General features: G+C 43.9%; 1 protein-coding gene and 1 pseudogene across 1 annotated transcript in view; one reads left to right on the top strand and one right to left on the bottom strand.

Moving 5' to 3' along the window:
- KIF24 (kinesin family member 24) overlaps positions 1 to 12078 on the bottom strand; it is a 75994-nt gene extending 63916 nt beyond the window's left edge. The window contains exon 1 of the mRNA XM_010385766.2: positions 11922 to 12078. The gene's annotated coding sequence lies outside the window, so the exon portion shown is untranslated. The remainder of the gene's footprint in view (positions 1 to 11921) is intronic.
- LOC104679995 lies at positions 563 to 1812 on the top strand (annotated as a pseudogene).
- Positions 12079 to 12142: the final 64 nt, after the last annotated feature.

The following is a 12142-nucleotide window of genomic DNA, read 5'->3' as shown; positions in this document are numbered from 1 at the left end:
GCTTCCTTTAAGTGAAAGAATGAAAGAGTTCTAGACTTAGGAAAAAGCATAACCTATAATAGGGGTTGGTACTATCCATGGTTTCAGGCATCCACCGGGGGTCTTGGAACATCCTCCTCGAATAAGGGGGATACTACCATACCCTTAAAATCTTAATTTTTAAATTCAAATTGTATTATTGGATTTATTTTTCAGTAGTTAGGGGAGCATGGGAGCAAAGGATTGCTTTAAGAATCCTTTCCTCAACATGTAGAAGCCTGATTAGAAAATTAGGGAGAAGAACAAACAAGTCTAAAGCCGGTGGTTTAACAAGATAAATACATGAATAATGCAGCCTGGGCAACATAGTGAGACCCCGCCCCTAAAAAAAAAGACATGAACAATGAACATATAAGTAACCCTCAGCTATAAGTTGTAAAACTTACATAGAAATAGGCTATAGAAGAGTAGAATCGTGTCGTGGCTCATGAGCGAGACTCTGGTCTCAGCGCCAGCCCAGACCAACCCAGCCCGACCCAGCCCTCACAGGTCCACCTTGGTGCATGCAAATCACCTCCCAGCCATGCGCTACCTCCCGCTCCTCAGCGCCTTCTGCCTCCTGGCGGTGGCCTTGGCGACCGAGGTGAAGAAACCTGCAGCCACAGCAGCTCCTGGCACGGTGGAGAAGCTGAACCCTAAGGCAGCCACGCTGCCGAACGCAGCGCTGGCCCGGCCTTCAGCCTGTACCAGGCCATGGCCAAGGACCAGGCGGTGGAGAACATCTTAGTGTCACCCGTTGTGGCGGCCTCGTCGCTGGGGCTTGTGTCGCTGGGCGGCAAGGCGACCACGGCGTCGCAGGCCAAGGCAGTGCTGAGCACCAAGCAGCTGCGCGACGAGGAGATGCACGCTGGCGAGGGCGAGCCGCTGCGCTCACTCAGCAACTCCACCGCGCGAAACGTGACTTGGAAGTTGGGCAGCCGCCTGTAGGGACCCAGCTCAGTGAGCTTCGCTGATGACTTCGTGCGCAGCAGCAAGCAGCCCTACAGCTGCGAGCACTCCAAGATCAACTTCCGCGACAAGCGCAGCGCGCTGCAGTCCATCAACGAGTGGGCCACGCAGACCACCGACGGCAAGCTGCCTGAGGTCACCAAGGACGTGGACTGCACGGACGGCGCCCTACTTGTCAACGCCATGTTCTTCAAGCCACACTGGGATGAGAAATTCCACCACAAGATGGTGGACAACCATGGCTTCATGATGACTCGGTCCTATACCGTGGTTGTCATGATGATGCACCAGAAAGGCCTCTACAACTACTATGACGACAAGAAGGAAAAGCTGCAAATCGTGGAGATGCCCCAGCCCACAAGCTCTCCAGCCTCATCATCTTCATGCCCCACCACGTGGAGCCCCTCCAGGCCTTGAAAAGCTGCTAACCAAAGAGCAGCTGAAGATCTGGATGGGGAAGATGCAGAAGGCTGTCGCCATCTCCCTGCCCAAGGGTGTGGTGGAGGTTCCCATGACCTGCAGAAACACCTGTCTGGGCTTGGCCTGACTGAGGCCATTGACAAGAACAAGGCAAACTTGTCACACATGCCACGCAAGAAGGATCTGTACCTGGCCAGTGTGTTCCACACCACCACCTTTGAGTTGGACACAAACGGCAACCCTTTTGACCAGGACATCTATGGGCACAAGGAGCTGCGCAGCCCCAAGCTGTTCTACTCTGACCACCCCTTCGTCTTCCTGGTGTGGGACACCCAGGGTGGCTCCCTGTTGTTCACTGATCGCCCAGTCCAGCCTAAGGTTGACAAGATACGAGATGAGTTGTAGGGCCTCAGGGTGCACACACGATAGCAGGAGGCAGCTAAAGGCTTCTGGAGACACATGGGTGCTACTGGGGTTGCGGGGGAGGTGAGGTACCAGCCTTGGATACTCTATGGGGTGGGGGTGGAAAAACAAACCAGGGTTCCCGTGTGCTTGAATGGACCTTCCCAGCTAGAATTTATTCCACTTGGACATGGGGCCCAGATACCATGATGCTGAGCCCAGAAACTCCACATCCTGTGGGACCTGGGCCATAGTCATCCTGCCTGCCCTCAAAGTCACAGATCAAGCCTGCCTCACTCAGCGTTCATATTTATAGCCAAGTACCTTCTCAACTGTGAGACCAAATTGAGCTAGGGGTATCAGCCAGTCCTCTTCTCGTGACACTAAAACACCTCAGCCGCCTCCCCAGCTCTGTCGCAGTCTCCCAACTACAAAACTAGGTGCTGCAGCCCCTGGGACCAGGCATCCCCAGAATCACCTGGCCCCAGTGAGGCAGATCGAGAAAGAGATCACAGGATGGGCTTCTGGGCAGACTCTGGTCAAGAATAGTGTTGTGGGGATGAACTTTTTGTTTTTGTTTCTTTTTTAGTTTTTCAAAGATGGGGAGGAAAGGGGGAACATGAGCCTTTGTTGCTATCAAACCAGTAACTTATTTGTACAATTTTTTTTTCAATAAAATGTTTCCAACAACAACAACAAGAAAATAAATAGGCTATAACCAGCCGGGCACAGTGGCTCGTGTCTGTAATCCCAGCACTTTGGGAGGCAGAGGCAAGCGGATCACCTGAGGTCAGGAGTTTGAGACCAGCCTGGCCAACATGGTGACACCCCATCTCTACTAAAATACAAAAATTAGCTGGGCATGGTGGCGGGCGCCTGTAATCCCAGTTACTCAGGAGGCTAAGGCAGGATAATCTCTTGAATCCAGGAGGCGGAGGTTGCAGTAAGCCAAGATTGCGCCATTGCACTCCAGCCTGGGTGACAAAAATCAAACTCCTTCTCAAAAAAAAAAAAAAAAAAAAAAAGGAAAAAAGGAAAAAAAGGAAAAGGCTATAACCTACAAATAGCTACAGATCTCCCTTGGGAAGGAGGGGAGATGGGAGGACCTAAAGTAATTTTTCTCTTTCTACAAATTTAAGTATGTTTGAACTCAAGTTGCCAAAATGTTGCTGAAATGAGCTTTATTTTACCTGTACCCCAGGATTTTTGCTCTAGATCTCTTTAGACAGGCTTACCATGATAATGACCCTTCTCCATGTACTAAGTTATATCTGCATTGTTCAAATGTGTGCTTTTATTTTTATGCACTGTTTTCTTTGTAGCTACATATTGTAATGTAAGACCTCCCTCCATCCTTCTTAGAAATAGATTAGCTATAATTATTGACATGTCACTAGATTTAAAGGTAACTAACACTAAAGCATTGGTATAACATATCATAGACATCCAATAAACATAGGCCCTTAAACTACCACTGCCACCAAACACATTCTTATTCTGTAGGGAGGGAGACGGAATTGAACAGGGAGCAAAATACCTACATGGTTTATTTTTTCTATTTTAAGATGTTAAATAAGATTTTTATTTCAAATATCTGTTAGTAGACTACCAAAGCACTTGTGCAGTAGTAAACATTATAGCAGATTACTAGATTAGGAGGCAAAAAAAAACCGAGGACTCAGTCAGGCTCTGCTAAGAACTAGGTGTGATACATGGTCAGATTATTTAACATCTATGGGTCTCTGCTTCTTCAAGTTTAAAGTTGAAATAATTTATATAGGCATTGACAGTAAAATTAGATATATTAAAGTACTCTCCACAGGTGTACTGATTATACATTTGCAGGAGACAGTTTCTGTAATGTACCCACTAAGCATCTGAAACAAAACAGGCACGGTGATCTACCTATAGCATTAAAAAAAAAAAAAAAAAAGCTATACATGCATACATACTTTTTTTTTTTGAGAAAGGGTCTCACTCTGTCACCCAGGCTGGAGTGTAGTGGTGCAATCACGGCTCACTGTAGTCATGAACTCCTGGGCTCAACCAATCCTCCTGCTTCAGTCTCCCAAGTAGCTGGGACTACAGGTGCACACCACCAAACCTGACTAATTTTTTAAATTTTTTTGTAGAGATGAGGTCTCCCTATGTTGCCCAGGCTGGTCTGGAACTCCTGGGCTCAAGCAATCCTCTTGCCTCAGCCCCCAAAGTGTTGGGATTACAGGCATGAGCCACTGTGCCTGTCCTACATTTTATTTTTGTAAGATTTTTTTAAAAGGAGTCCTACAGCTAGCCAGGTCAACAGAGATAATCTAATCTGTAGCTGATCTAGCCTACAATATTTGGTCCATGAAGGATTATCTTCATATTTTGCAGTCTGGCTTACAAAGTTTTTAAAATAATTTTTTTAAATTTGTTGTACTGTTTAAAAAATTAGGAGCAATTAAAAATATCCAGTTCCTGCTTTTCCTGAAAATTAAAAGATGTAGTTACATCGGGCCTGCAATTAGATAAGGAAGTAGTAGACCAAAACAGAGTAGTGGCTGTCCCTTTTACAAGGGCATATACTCTTCTAATACACTCCATGGTTCTACCTGCTCCTAGTCCCTTTATACCAACCAACTTTACATTTACATTAAGAAACCCAGTACCCACTGGCAGTCACTCCCCATTTCCCCCCAACCCATCTAGCCCTGGACAAACACTAATAATGATCACTTTTTTTTTTTTTAAAGAGATGAGGTCTCACTATGTTGCCCAGGCTGGTCTCAAACTCCTGAACTCAAGTGATCCTCCTGCCTTGACCTCCTAAAGTGCTAGGACAGGCATGAGCCACGGCACCCAGCCTAATAATAATCAATTTTAAAAAGTTACTAACAAAGTCACTGGGACCGCTGGACTATTCAAAACTGATACAAGGCCAGGCACTGTGGCTCATGCCTACAATCCCAGCACTTTGGGAGGCCAAGGCGGTTGGATCCCTTAAGCCCAAGAGTTTGAGACCAGCCTGGGCAACATGGTGAAACTCTGTCTCTACAAAAAATACAAAAATTAGCTGGGTATAGTGATGTATGCCTTAGTCGCAGTTACTTGGGAGGCTGACATTGGGGGGCACTGCTTGAGCCTGGGAAGCGGAGGTTGCACTGAGCCGAGATTGCACCACTGCACTCCAGCCTGGCAACAGAATTAGACTCCGTCTCCAAAAAACTGATACAAAAGAAAATCAGCATTTTCAATCAATTTTATTATTAAAACATTTCTTTACCCCATATTAGGCATAAGGTCACTAAGAACACAAGAAATTCAGTATTATCAGTGAGAGATTAAAGGGTGAAAAATATAGTATACACTTTTCCCCCATAAGAGAACTTATTATTTCAAACTCTAGGGATTCTTCTATCTATAGACTACTGATCTCAACAGAAGACAGATGATACTAGACAACTGCTTAAAACAGCTGCTGCAAAGGAATTAGAATATATGATACTTAATAGAATTCTTAAGGCAAGATGTGAATTTGGGGATATAAATCATGTAAATTATATCCATTTTTAAAAAGTAGTTTTCAAGAAATTGTTTTGAACTGAAAAAAAAAAATAGTTTCAAGTTTGTTTATGGTTAAGTAGCTAATGCTTTGCAATTACTACAGTTCCCCTCAAGAGCCCTACAATGAGTCTACTACGTTTTTACATTTGGTGAAGAGCATGAGCAATCACCTAAAAATAAACATAACAAAATTTTAGAACCCAGTTATCTTAAACCAGTGCAAATAAATATAGAGGTTTAATTTTGAAAGACTTCTCAGTAACAGGTGGTAACCAATGTTGGGTTTAAATTCAGTGCTTTATTTTTAAAATCTTGGTCTGACCAAACTGCAGGAAGTTGTCGTTTGCAGATTTTTGTCACATTGCAGTCATAAAACACTTTAAACAAAATATATTTCACATGTTCAATCAGAAAAATAACTGTTACAATCAGTTTTCATAAATTACGAAGATGATAGAGATTCTTTCAGTCCCTTTGGGAACTGTTGCCACCATGGGACCAGGAATTATTTCCAAAGGAGTGACATCCGGAAAGCAAAGAATGACTAAAACAGTAATTTCATTCATTGTAATCAAAATTATTAACATGTAATTAATTGTGCTACCTGAATAATCTTCCAAGACTTTTTGTGATAGATGGCAATTAGTATCATCTCCCTTTTTACAAATAAAGAAACTGAGGCACAGATAATTTAATTTATTCAAAACCATGATATAAATTTGTTTTAGAAAGTGATCACATAGCCATATATTGGCTACATAATTCTATACCACTAGTTTTATCTAATCAAATCTCACATAAGCAAGTGGCTAACTTAAAAGACTGTAATAGACACAGTACCACCCCTCATTGCTGGTGAAATCTCAGTTAGTCTCTTTGGTCTGGATGTTATGCAATATTATTAAGTGGGTTACTTCCAGAATCCCAGTGTAACTTTAGTTCGCCTCATAGTAAAACAATCTCATGGCTATGTCTTGCAGCAAAAACAGCAGGAATCACTATAAAAATGTCTCCACAGTTGAGCATCTGAACTTGTCAATAACAGAATTCATTATACCTCCTGACAAAATCTGCCCCTCCACTTCTCTTCTTTGGAAGCGGGGTGAAAATACCATTCATGCAGTCACTTAGAACTAAATGAGAAAGCATCCTAGAGGCCTTCTTCTCCCTTAATCCCAAACCTAATCAACAGATCCAGACAATTTAATCTCCCAAATAATTGCCAAATTTCTACTCTCCTATCGTCATTCCTACCACCACTGCTCTGGCTATTCAGCCCCGTATCTTCCACCTATTCATTACATATCTCATACCTGTTCTCCTGGCCTCCAGTTATGGCCCCCATCAAACCATCTTCCAGACTGTAGAGACAGATCACTCTTTTGAAAGCAGTTATAGCAATGCTGCTCCCTTATTTAAAACCCTTCATGGCATCTAATCACCTACACACAGTACAAAGTCCAAACTCCTAAGCATGTCCCACAAATCCTTCTATAATCTAGCCCCTTCCTCACTCTCCAGTTTAGTCAGCTTCTTAGACCATTTTATTTCTCTGTGCATTCATTCACGTTGTGCTCTTAAGCGGCCTCCTCCATTATCATCAAACTTCCCTTTACCTGTCTACCTCTTACTGATTATAGCAACAAATGAGGTCTTTTCTGGTCTTCCCCAATATGATCAGATGTCCCTTCCATGTCTGCATCATACCTTTAGCATCTATTATTACAGTTAATTATGTTAATAATTATTACATGATAATTATTTGACTATGTCTATTTCCCCTAATAAAGTATAATCTCTTTGTGGTCAAGGAATGTGCTTGCCCAGGCAGAGTGGCTCACACCTGTAATCCCAGCACTTTGGGAGACTGAGGCAGAAAGATCACTTGAGCCCAGGAGTTTAAGACCAGCCTGGGCAACATATGAAGACCTCATCTCCATAAATAAGTAAATAAATAAAAATTAATGGGGCATGGGGCATGGTGGCACACACCTGTGGTCCCAGCTACTTGGGAGGCTGAGTGGGAGGATCACTTGAGCCCAGAAGGTTGAGGGTACAGTAAACCATGATGACACCACTGCACTCCAGCCTGGGCGATAGGGTGAGACTTCCTCTCAAAAAAAAAAAAAAAAAAAAGCAATGTGTCTTATTAGTGTTTTTATACCCAGGTTCTAAAACACTGCCTGGGGCCGAGCATAGTGGCTCATGCCTGTAATCCCAGAACTTTGGGAGGCCGAGATGGGTGGATCATTTGAGGCCAAAAGTTCAAGACCAGCCTGGTCAACGTGGCGAAACCCCATCTCCACAAAAAATACAAAAATTATCTGAGAATGTTGGCACACACTCTGTAATCCCAGCTACTCAGGAGGCTGAGACATGAGAATTGCTGGAACCTGGGAGGCAGAGGTTGCAGTGAGCCAAGAATGCACCACTGCACTCCAGCCTGGGCAACAGAGCGAGACTCTATCTCAGAAAAAAAAATAAAAAAAAATAAAACAGTGATTGGAAATAATATTCAATAATTGTTTAATGAATAAATATTCCTACACTATATTAAAACTCTATAAAAGCATTTGATATCATTTGTGGTAACGGGTGGTAGAAACTATTTATCAGGGTAATTTGATTACTTAGGAAAATTGTGACAGAGATGGTGGTGCCCCGAGTCACTGCTCCTGGGCACCAAAATGATGCAAGTTTGTATTACTCAAATGAATTGATATAGACACAGATATGGTCACAGTTCCAAGAGGAACCTTTATCCAATCTTCAAGAAATATTTTTTGAGAGACTTGTATGAGCTGGGCCCTGTTTGATGCACCGGGAATATAAGTGAACAAAACAGACAAGTTCAGCCAGGCGCAGTGGCTCATGCCTGCCATCCCAACACTTTAGAGGCCGAGGCAGGATTGCTTGAGCCCAGGAGTTTGAGACGAGCCTGGGCAACATAGTGAGACTCATCTCTACAAATAAACAAAATTAGCTGGGCATGGTGGTATGTGCCTGTGGTCCCAGCTACTTGGGCGGCTGAGGTAGGAGGATTACTTGGGCCTGGGAGTCTGAGGCTGCAGTGAGCCATGATCATGCCACTGCAGTTCAGTGTGGACAACGGGGTAACAGAGTAAGACCCTGTCTCCAAAAAAAATCCCAAAAAACAGATAAGGTCACTGCCCTCGTGGCACTATTATTTTAATGGGAGGAGATAATTAATAATCAATAAGCGGTAGTTTTAGATGATGATAATCACTACAGAAGAATAAAGCCAAGTGCAGGGCTTACTTTACATTGGATGATCAGAGAAGGCTTCATTCAGAAGGGAACATTTGAGGTGAAACTTGAAATAACATGGCGTCACTTATGTAAAAATCAGGAGGAAGAGGGTTCCACGTGAGCACATTAGCCAAAAGGTGGAAATGAGCATGGCATAATCAAGCCATCAAACACGGACAGGTTGGCTGGCATAGTAGGTGAGAAGGAGAATAGTATAAGGGGAAAGAAAGGTAGAGGCCAGATTATGTAAGGTGTACTGGGCCATATAAAAGTGTCCGAATTTTACTTTTAAGTGAAGTAGGAAGTCATTAGAGGATTTTAAGTGGGGAAAGTATATGCTATGATACATGTCTTTAAAGTTCACTCTCCCATTTCTGTGAGGAATGGATCACAGCAGGTGGGCAAAAGTGGAAAGAGGGAGATCATTTAGGAAGCTACTGCATTGAACTGACAAAAAAAATGCTGACTTGGAAAAAATGTTTCCTTTCATGAGGGTTAATCAGAATAATGTAAATTTTTTTTTTTTTTTTTTTTTTTTTTTGAGACGGAGTCTCGCTCTGTCGCCCAGGCTGGAGTGCAGTGGCCGGATCTCAGCTCACTGCAAGCTCCGCCTCCTGGGTTCACGCCATTCTCCTGCCTCAGCCTCCTGAGTAGCTGGGACTACAGGCGCCTGCCACCTCGCCCGGCTAGTTTTTTGTATTTTTTAGTAGAGACGGGGTTTCACTGTGTTAGCCAGGATGGTCTCGATCTCCTGACCTCGTGATCCGCCCATCTCGGCCTCCCAAAGGCCTCGCCCATCTGTAATCCCAAAGTGCTGGGATTACAGGCTTGAGCCACCGCGCCCGGCCAGAATAATGTAAATTAACTGCTAAATTCAGTGTCTGGTATATAAACACTCAACAATATATTATACTATTATTATTAGTTTATACCTACAGAAAACTCTTCTTATTCAACACAATATGAACATCAAAACCCTTGAGATAGTAACTTGGGAGGTATACAATGACCATGCACCCAAAGTTTAAGAAGTAGAACTCTATTATTTATTTAACAAAATGTGTTGAGGATCTACACTGTGCAAATTATAAACTGGTTTGCTGAGCCAGTGTGGGGAAACTGGATTAACAGATCAGTCATCATAGAATACTAGATCTGGAAGGGGTCTAGAAGAGTTCGGCCCCTCATTTTACAAAGGACAAAAGAGCAGCCCAGAGAAAGAAACTGTGGTTCCCCCTAAACTAAAAAGTGATAGGATCATACCTTAGGTTGCAAGGACACACTCTGAATAGCTAAAGATTTTCATTAACAATATAAAACCACAAGTTTTAAATAAAATGCTATCTTAGCAGTACATTAATGTGCTATACTAAGAAAAATGTAATATGCATATAAAGCCCTGGATACAGTGCTTTGTACGGTACAAACAATAAATGGTTACTACCACTTGCAGCAGCTAAGAAAAAAGTCTGTTTGGTCTTTGGAAGGCTGAGAGCGAGTGGTCTACCTGAGATCAACTACCTGACAGTAGAGCCACAGGAATTTTAATCTAATTCAATTCTTTGATTTTCCAGATGGAAAAAGTGAGGTCTAAAGGGGCTAAATTCAGGAGTTCAAAGCTGCGGTGAGCTATTATCATGCTAGTGCGCTACAGCCTGGGTGACAGAGCAAGATCTTTTCTCTAAAAAATAAAGAAAAAGCCAAAATCATAATAATAAAGGGACTAAATGACTTGCAAAGCCACCCACAGTGAATTAGAGACAGAGACAGAGCCAAAGCCAACCCACATATAGTGGGTTTCCACTATATGTCACAGATCTGCAGTTTAGCAATAAGGTAGTGTTTCAAACTTTTATAAAAGGGTAACAAGAACATAGCTGCTGTACTGAACTTTTTCACTCCTTTTATTAAGGCCACCAGTGAGCTATGAATTTGACATAAGGAAGAATCACACCAACAATCAGGCTGTGAATATATAATCCATGAGTTAACAACGAAACAGTCTTAGGAACGCAATTCTATCATGGACACCTGATGAATAGATTAGAGTTCACCCGAGCAGCTGTTATATGCACTTCAGTAGAGAGACTACAAAGCCTCTCTACTTGTAGAATACAAATACAAAGAAGATGCTTTAAAACATTTTCCAAAGCACACTTAAAATGTGACAATAGCTGCCGGTCACTAAGAAGCTAAACGGAGATAAACTCTCTCGGCATACAGCAACAGAATGGTTTATTTTAAGCAAAGACTAAAAGGAGTCTAATAAAATTATTGGGAGACCAAGGCTAAAAGCCACAAATGCAGGAAGAGTTGTAGCAACCAATCCAAAAAAGTTTAGCCTTTCACAAAGAGCAGAAAGGCCAGCTGCGGACTGTGGACTCTCAGGTCCTTTTGCATTTAAGATTAGGGTGGCCTTCCCCTAGCCTCGAAATAAAAAATTGTCTCTGAAGCGGAGAGACAAAGAGGCAGGGCATAAAGAGGAATCCAATCTATTTCTTGTAAATTAAATTCAACTCAACAAATATTTCCTGAAAATCTACTATATGCAAGACATTGTGAACGATGCTTGCCTTATCTCAAAGGCTTCAAAATTTTATGGGATAGGCCGGGCGCGGTGGCTCAAGCCTGTAATCCCAGCACTTTGGGAGGCCGAGACGGGCGGATCACGAGGTTAGGAGATCAAGACCATCCTGGCTAACATGGTGAAACCCCGTCTCTACTAAAAATACAAAAAACTAGCCGGGCGCCGTGGCGGGCGCCTGTAGTCCCAGCTACTCGGGAGGCTGAGGCAGGAGAATGGCGTGAACCCGGGAGGCGGAGCTTGCAGTGAGCTGAGATCCGGCCACTGCACTCCAGCCTGGGCGGCAGAGCGAGACTCCGTCTCAGAAAAAAAAAAAAAAAAAAAAAAAAAAAATTTTATGGGATAAGGGAAGAGAATGGGCTTCCCGGAAGTACACAGCCCAAGGCCGAATAGAAGCGCCGTAAGAGAGGTGCCGCACGGTCAGGGTTATCGGTTCAAAAGCAAGAGGACATTGGGACTCAAGAGTTTAGTCTCCCAAAGTGAGAGAAGTGGCGTTCAAGATAATTGCTGAAGAAAAGGCAGAGATATGGGGATGAAAGGTAGGAGAGTAGGTGAACTTTAGGAAGAACCAAGAGGGGCCAACTCCCGGTTCCTTCACAACTGCCAGTTTCCTCCCGCGCTCAGCGGACGTCACGCGCACCCCTGTCCGCGGGCAGGCGCCACGGTTCCGGACCAGACCTACCCCTCCTCTATTCTCCCCGCCCTTTCTCACCTCGGTCCAAACTCCTTGGTCTGCCCTGTCTGAGAAGAAGAGAAGACAATGCCGTCGGGAGTGAGCCCCAAGGCCCGCAACTTAAGAACCCTGTCAACCGGCGAGTCACCGGCGGCGGCCAGGCCGCATCTCCATGGCAACGCCACCAAGCGCCAGTTCGAACGCCCGCGCTGTGGCCCGCGCGTCGCCAGTCCCGCACCACCCACCAATGGGCATCCAAG

The sequence above is a fragment of the Rhinopithecus roxellana genome, chromosome 16 (assembly GCF_007565055.1).
Source record: "Rhinopithecus roxellana isolate Shanxi Qingling chromosome 16, ASM756505v1, whole genome shotgun sequence".
NCBI classification, from domain to species: domain Eukaryota; kingdom Metazoa; phylum Chordata; class Mammalia; order Primates; family Cercopithecidae; genus Rhinopithecus; species Rhinopithecus roxellana.
Note: the sequence above shows the minus strand (reverse complement) of the source record. Positions and strands in the feature narration are given on the sequence as shown.